The 5,401-nt window shown below is 33.7% G+C and overlaps 2 pseudogenes; both read right to left on the bottom strand.

Moving 5' to 3' along the window:
- Positions 1 to 1,029: 1,029 nt before the first annotated feature.
- LOC134376453 (olfactory receptor 4P4-like) lies at positions 1,030 to 1,941 on the bottom strand (annotated as a pseudogene).
- Positions 1,942 to 4,818: 2,877 nt separating this feature from the next.
- Positions 4,819 to 4,971, bottom strand: LOC134377385 (U4 spliceosomal RNA; annotated as a pseudogene).
- Positions 4,972 to 5,401: the final 430 nt, after the last annotated feature.

Here is a 5,401-nt window from a genome sequence, read left to right as displayed (position 1 = left end):
TGTTGGCAAGGATGCAGAGAAAGGGGAACTTTCCTACACTGTTGGTGAGACTGTAAATTGGTGTGGCCATTATCAGAAACAGTATGGAGTTTCCTGAAACAACTACAGACAGAACTGCCATATGATCCAGCAATTCCACTGCCAGGTATATACCCACAGGAATGGAAATCATCATGTTGAAGGGATACCTGCACACCTATGTTTATTGCAGTTCTATTTACAATAGCTAAGAGTTGGAACCAACCTAAATGTTCATCTAGGGACAACTGGATAAGGAAAATATGGTATATATGCACCATGGACTACCACTCTGCCATAAAAAAGAATGGAATTCTACCATTTATAGCCTGGAGAAAATTATGTTAGGTGAAATAAACCAGGCACAGAGGGAAAAATACCATATGTCCTCACTCTTAAGTGGAAAGTAAGAGAAATAAGGAAGGGGGAAAAAAGACCAAAAAAGACCACAGTGGTACATTGGACTTGCAGAGAGAGAAAACATACATAGGGTTGCGGAGTGAGGAAGAGGAGGAAGGGAGGTCAGGGATTAATTGGGTGGGGGACATGATAAATAATTGCAATTTTTGGTAAGAGGCATCCAGATAATATTGATCTGACCATCGCATCTGGGGCACAGGTGGTAAAGGTCAGCTTTGTACACCATGAATATGCATAATCAATATAAATAAATAAATAAATAATAAATTTACACATGCTTCATTTATAAAATCCTAATAGCATCAGTATTTAAAATATTTCCACAAAACAATGTATGCAAAATCTATAACTCTAAGGTCTTATTTTCAGAAAAAAATTAAGTTTAATGATTGTCAAGAGATTAATAAAGTAGAATTAGTATTTGAGTAGTTATTAATTTAAACCTCTAAGTCCTATATTTTTCATTCTTTCCACTCAAGTTAACAAAGTAGCATAAAATCTATGAGACTGTTTTTAGCTTTTTCATTCACATTTAGCTCTTTTCTTTATACAGTTACTAAATCAATAAACTTCTATAAATTAATTGTGTGCTTATTTCAAAAATATTTGACACCAAACTTTTCTCATGGCGTTCATCTCTGTATTTCTTAGAGTATAGATTAAGGGATTGAACATGGGAGCAATGATTGTGCAAAAAAGTGCCAGTACTTTATCCTCAGGGAAAGTGGTAGGAGGTCTAAGGTAGGCAAATACAGAAGGCCCCCAAAATAAGATGACCACAGTGAAATGAGACCCCCAGGTAGAGAGGGCTTTGTGTCTTCCCTCGACTGACTGATTTCTTAAACCGAATAACATACCGACATAAGAAACAAACATGACCACAAAGAACTAAGGAAACCATAGCTGAATTGGCAACCACAAGGACACCAGTGATGTAGGTGTCAGTACAGGCAACTTTTAGCAATGGGAAAATATCACAAAAACAGTGATCAATCTCACTGGGACCACAGAAGGACAACTGGAGTGTAATAGGTAACTGAGGAAAGGAATGGACAGTTCCACCAGCCCAAACAGCCAAGATGAAGAGAGTGCATTTTGTCCTGTTCATGATAATCATGTGGTGGAGAGGGCTGCAGATGGCAAGGTAGCGATCAAAGGCCATGGAGGTACCAATGACGACTTCAATACTTCCAAAGAAGTGCATGGTAAAGATCTGTAACACCCAATTGCCATAGAAAATGGTTTTTGACACCCCTCCCCCCCAGCAGTTCACCAACTAATTTTGGAGTAACACTGGAAGTATAGCAGATGTCCGTAGAGGACAAATGGCTGAGGAATTAGTACACGGTTGGTAAGACAGGGTGGCATAGAATGGAGACAAGGATCAGATTTCCTACCAGCAACATAACAGAAAAAGAAGAGCACAAAGTAAAATATTCGTATGTTCTGATGATAAGAAAGTCCCAAAAGAATGAATTCTGAGATGTTTCCCTGTCTTTCCATGTCTTTGAGCTGGTGTATGTTATGCACAAATAAGTTAATTATCTGAAAGAAACAAAACTTAAATTGGGACGAAAAAGTAACAGTACGAATCCAATAATATAAAATTACTAAAAATAGACGTGCATAGAATATTAATTATTATTTATTCAAGGCATTAAGCTGTATTTTCTTTTTTATTATATCATTTTACAAATCTGTTTGGAATAATAATATAATGGGAATAAAAGGAATAATTATGTTTTCTACTCAATATTACCTGTAATGATTAGAAAATATTTAAATGTTATTTGAAAATTAAAAATCAGCTTATTACTAATAAAAATATTGTTTAGGTAAGAATAAAGCCTTAATCTTAGACCAAAAAAAAGCTCTTTTGCATATATTTTTAAAGTGTGTGCCTTACTTATCTATGCTGTCAACTTTCCTTCTTCTAATATAATCTGGCCAAATTTTCAAATTATCTGGTAGTAAATCATCAGGAAATGGAAATGCAAATATGTTTAAACACGACAGCTGGATTTCAGAATTTTATTTTGTGTAGAGCACACTCTTCTTTGCCATGTGAGCACAATTGTCAATGGGTCACGCTAAACCAATGTAACTGCTCTTATATTAAAAAGAAAAGAATGTTTGAAAACTACACAGCAAAAGGAAGAATGTCATTCAATGACTGAGGTTGTGAAAAATAATCACCAAATTTATTTGTTTATAAATTCATTCATTTACATTTCATATGTTGACTCTGTTAAAAAACAGAAAGTATACTGTCATTCAAGTTCCAGACTGCAATCAATAAAGAAAAGATGTGATTACTAAATTCCCCACATATGTTTGAATTATGCATATGTCATGGATTTTTCTAGAAATATGATGCATTTTATATACAATCAAGGAAATAAATGTCAATAAAAGGAGATGGTACAACAGGTAACTTTGTGATCAGTTAGCACTTTGTGGTGTTTGCTGCGTGAATAAATGAATGAAAAACGCATGGATTTACATCTTTTTTATATCATGTATAATCTTAAGACATTATTTAGTCAGTGGAAAAAATGTATAGTATATAAAGAATTGGAGAATGCACTCCAGAAGCTGTGGTGAGGAATTATCTGACTCCAGTGAGGATGCAAAAGCTCTAGCATTCATTCTACCTTAGTCTGGATCTGATGTAACAGTCATAGCTGGGTGACTGGATGTCTACTGTAAAAACATAAAATGTTTTTGAAGCAAGATTATCGAGAAAGCACCAAATATTGTGATTCACAAAATCAAAATCTTTGTTATTTATGGTCTCTGAAATAATTTTAGGTAGCAAATAGGTAATAGGTACAGCATTTAGAAACTGGTCTATACTGTGTGACACCAACTCTATTTTAAATTATTATTCAAAACTCAAATTTCATCAAAGAGAATTTTCAGTTTGCTCCTACGTTGTCATCAGTATGACCATAAGACTTCCTAGCCTGCTTTAGCAAAATGAAATCATTAAAAACAGAGCACTAAGAAGTTACCAGTAATTAAGAGTATTGAAAAATTTGGGTGAGGAGGTGTTTGTTGACCTCTCTTCTGCTTATTACACCTGATGCTGATTCTTACTGGGGTGGAATAATGTTACTTTTCAAATACTTCATTTACCTAAAACAACTTGATTTAAAGAAATGCATTAATAAATAAAATGAATAATTTAAAAATGGAAATTATTTGATTAATCCAAACCTATGATTTTTAAATAAAAGAGATGTAGATCAAGGGATCTAGTAATTTCTCAGGATCTGAAGTAATATGCTGTGGATGTTAGAAGATGGAAATGCTGATTCTCACTCAGGCTGGAGCTGCATCCCACGTCTGAGACAATGAGATAGAAGAGAGGGTCTCGCAGGATATGACAATGAAGAGAACTATTTTGAAACCTCATTCCTGCAGAGAAGAGTCAAGGTGACAGGTTACCAGAACACCCAGTTTGTCTCCCTGAGTATTTACATAAAATGTCATTGTATATTTAGAATAATTATGTGTTCTAGAGTTATCTGATTCTAAATCATTTTGAAAGAAAACTATGTTAAGTGAAATAAGGCAGGTACAGAAAGAGAAACACCTTATGTCCTCACTCATAAGTCAGACCTAAAAAATGAATAAAAAAGAAAGAAGCAACAATCACAACAATACATTGAATTTTCAAATGGAGAGAATGGAACTGTGGTTATTAGAGGTGGAAAAAGCAAGGGGCTCATAAGAAATTGCTTAATGGACACAAAGAATGATTATGTTTTGTAATGATGAATATACTAATTATCCTGATTTTATCATCACATTCTGTACACAGATATTGATATTCAATTCTGCACCCCACAAACATGTATAATCAATCCTTTCAAGAAAAAAAAATAATAATGTCACTTCTTTTTTACCAAAATGTAAATTTTTTAAGTTAGGATTCTGGCTTGTTTCCTAGATCATTATTGAACTTTCATCTGCAGTACCTCCAAATATATTATCCTGTATCTAAGGCAACATTAATCGTCACTGCTGATAACAAAGGGAAGAGGGAAAAGTCAGGTGAGGATAATTTTGGTCATCGAAACAATATCATTTTGACCACAGAGGTAGTAAGAAAACTCCTATAAAAAATTCATCCCACAAATGATGAAATAAAGATTAGGCCATGACCGAATAAGTGAATAGAACAACAGCAACACAGAAAGAGGTAGAAACGTTGAGTGTAATACAGTGATCAGTTGTGATCTGTGACCTAATTGTTTAAACTCTTTAAGCCTCATTTTCCTTGTCTACACAATTAAGATCTAATAGCATAATTCAGAAATACAATGAGAAATACATAATACATTATGAACTACTCTAGTGTCATACATGGTTCATAATATGCAATTATTTCCTCCTATATTCTTTCTTTTTTTTTTTAGTCCTGCAACACAATTTTAATTCAAACGTGTATTGGGAAAAGTTTTCAATTAGCAATAATCGCGCCTCTGATAAACCCCATTGGCTACGATACTGCCACTGCACAAAGCTTATTCTTTCATCTTTGAGCCAATAGTTTAGCAACTAATGAAATTGTCGTGCATGCATGTACAACCAAGTCCAACAAAGAAATTTGTTAAATCTCAACATGAATTTAACGAGTGTGATCCAGTAAACTTCAATTTAGACAATCTGTTAGTGAAAAAAAAAAGTCAGTTTGATGATAAATTGGTTATTTTAGGGCATATCTTAACACTAATCACTAGCCTATTTTTTCCCCACTATAACAACGTAATTAAATAATTATTTCTTTGGTAGTACTGAATTAAAATTTTTCATGCCCTCTGGGGCATTATATCAGCACAACAAAAATAGATGTTTTACTAATTAAAGTACAGTTTCAACTGTACATCCAAATTTTCTTAGTGTACCAAAATGTAGCAAACTATAAACTTACCATAGTCAGTACAGACAAAACTAG

The sequence above is a fragment of the Cynocephalus volans genome, chromosome 4 (assembly GCF_027409185.1).
Source record: "Cynocephalus volans isolate mCynVol1 chromosome 4, mCynVol1.pri, whole genome shotgun sequence".
NCBI classification, from domain to species: domain Eukaryota; kingdom Metazoa; phylum Chordata; class Mammalia; order Dermoptera; family Cynocephalidae; genus Cynocephalus; species Cynocephalus volans.
The sequence above is the reverse complement of the archived record's forward strand: the minus strand, read 5'-3'. Positions and strand labels throughout refer to the sequence as shown.